This window comes from Pleurodeles waltl, chromosome 3_1 (assembly GCF_031143425.1).
Source record: "Pleurodeles waltl isolate 20211129_DDA chromosome 3_1, aPleWal1.hap1.20221129, whole genome shotgun sequence".
Classification (NCBI taxonomy): domain Eukaryota; kingdom Metazoa; phylum Chordata; class Amphibia; order Caudata; family Salamandridae; genus Pleurodeles; species Pleurodeles waltl.
The window spans coordinates 1314495446-1314498256 of record NC_090440.1 but is presented as its reverse complement, the minus strand read 5'-3'; the positions used below and the strand labels follow the sequence as shown (position 1 = coordinate 1314498256).

Sequence of the window (2811 nt, the reverse complement as noted above, 5' to 3'; positions counted from 1 at the left end):
AAATTGTGGGAGGGAGGCCGTGCAACCTTCCTTTTGCTGACTATTGCTGTTACATGCTCTTTGGCCATTGATGCATGTACTTGACTTGTAACGTTATGCCTGGTGTACACTTGCGCTTTTATTGATGACATGTCATGCTTTGTATTGCACTTTGATAATCTGTCAATAAACAGTTTTCTTGCAAGAAAAATCACAGTGTACTGGAGATTTGTATCAGAACATGCACTGAGTGCATGAGCAGCACAAGCGTGAATTTGATCTTTTGTATAACTACCCTTGTCTTTCGCCTGTCCACTTTGTAATACATATGCATTGGTATTACAGAATATGCCTATCGGCCAAAATTTATAAGAGGAAATCTGCATGGCTGGCAGAGGAGATTATCCAATTGCAAGTGCTGGAGGGGGACATCATGTGTGTGTGCAGGGGACAATACATTGCAACTGGCGGAATCCCCACTTCCACTGATCAATGTGCCATTACCCAATCTGCAAAAGCACTTTTCCCTATGGACCCCATACTGTAGATAAGACTGTGGGTGGTTTATGTTTTTCACTCTGTGTGGGTGACCATTGAAAGGTTGCCACAAGGTCCCATAGGCCCAATTGCAGGTTCAGTCAAAACCAGTGCCTTTAAAGGGACTTATCCCCCCTATCACTGAACCCAGGCTGGAAGTACCTAAAGTTGCATACATACATCAGTATTCATGAACATGCTTTGTGCATGTGACTTAGCAAACCCCAGCCCATGACTTTGGGGGCAACAGACACACTGACAAACATCTGTGACTAACGGCCTAATTTAGAATTTTGAACACGGGTTACTCTGTCACAAATGTGATGGCTACCCCATCTGCTGTATCACAAGTGCATTATACACCAAATAACTGCAGCAAACAGTAAATAATATAACCTAGACACAGTTTGCAATTGAGGATCGACCGTGAGGGCATGATACATGACGTAAGAGGCATTTAATATCCTGAAAGAATGCTGATGAAAGAAGGCAAGGATCTTGTGGACGAAGGATATTGATTATGCTCCAGATGCATAAAGAAATCTGCTGAACTACATACATGAATTGATTGATTGAGAAAAGGGGGTGTCTTTAAATATTAATCTAAAGAAATTTGGACTCTAGATGTTGGCTTGGCATAATAAGCATCCAGCACACCCATATTAGAATCCACCCTGCTTGGTTTCCTGGTCGCCGAAAGAGAACCTATTGTTTAGTAGATCCTGATGAAGGAGTGTAGAAAATGTGTAAGCCACGAAACGTAATATTACATGGAAACCCTAGAACATCTGAAGACTAAGGCCCTCATTACGAGTGTGGCAGTCAGTTCAGTTCCGTTACTTTATTTCGGTCAGCCAAGACCATAAAAGTACAAAAAAACAGTTAAAAGAGCATTAAAGGGACACATCCATACAAATCAACACAGAAATATCAAGACCCAATTAAAAACAAGCATTTACAATGCAGCAGATCTCGCATTTCTCCGAGTTAGAGCTATTAGCAGTTGTAAACTCCCAACTGGACTTTAATTGCCACATTAAACCAATCACCAAAAGTGCAATTATCTACGTAGCAGGCAAAAGTGCAATTAACTATGTAACAGGGTCGATGTCATGCAAAGCGCTCAACTTCTGCCAAGCGAGATCGCACTGCGAAAAAAGATAAAAAGTAGTCCACAAACCGGATGGAAAACAGCGAGCCTCGCATGTTTTCAGTACTTGGTCGCTGCGCTCGAGGAGGGCTAACCACCGGAAAAGGCATGACGTATGCATGCCTTCCACTAATGAAAGCAAGCAGATTTTGAAAGGTAAGCCCACGAACCAATGAAAGACACTGACGTGACATGGGCGGGGCTCCGAGCCCTTTTCTAACTACTAATGTGTCTTGCAAGCGAAACGCATGCGCAAGCGCATGCGACGCAGACTCGACCCTAAAAATGGTGTTCCATGTGGGTTGGGGCATTGGGCCTCCGGCAGTGAGTGCATGTCCGACTTCCCAAGGGGAGCCTGTGCAGGTGCGATTAAGAGCAGCAGGCTCCGGGCAGTGGGCTTGGTGAGCAGAAGAGAGCTGAAAGTGGAGCTTTTCCTACCTACGGTCATACCACCCTGAATGCGCCCTATCTCGGAAACTAAGCTGGGTCGGGCCTGGTTAGTACTTGGATGGGAGACCGCCTGGGAATACCAGGTGCTGTAGGCATTTTGCCTCTCGCAGACATTAGGTGTTGCACGTCTTAGCTCAATTACACAGCTTCCTCGCTAATTTCATTTTCCACTTTTATTTCCTGCAGTCTTTTTTTTCCTGTCTTAAAAAAAAAAAAGAACAGCAATAACACTAAAATACACACTTTCCAAAGGAAAACTTACAATTATTCTGCACTTTACACTCGGTCCAAGCTGAAGAAAACATTTGCTCCACGACGGGCAAAGGGATCCCTAGCTAAGGCTTTGCTTTCCTGCGGTAAGCATATGCGTGAGGTCTTAAGACCAGATCTCACTTCTTGTGATGTCATTTTCTGTCAGGTTATGGGTTGTGATGCCCCTACCTGTGATTCCAGGTGCAATTCACACGCTGTGGTGTCATGTGCCATGATGTCACTTGCATAGTGTCTAACTTGGTCAGTCCCCCCCACTTATTTTCTTTAAGACTTGTGCCATGAATAAGCCTTAGCCCCCAAGAAATAGTGCTTGAGCCCACTATTGGCAACCAAATGGAAAAAATCAGCACAACGTGTCGGAAATGTGATAAAAGGACGATGATGTATTCAGTGTGGAAGAATGAAATGAGATGCAGACACTA

At 44.1% G+C, this 2811-nt stretch overlaps 1 pseudogene; it reads left to right on the top strand.

Moving 5' to 3' along the window:
- Window positions 1–2102: 2102 nt before the first annotated feature.
- On the top strand, window positions 2103–2211 carry LOC138285976 (5S ribosomal RNA; annotated as a pseudogene).
- Window positions 2212–2811: the final 600 nt, after the last annotated feature.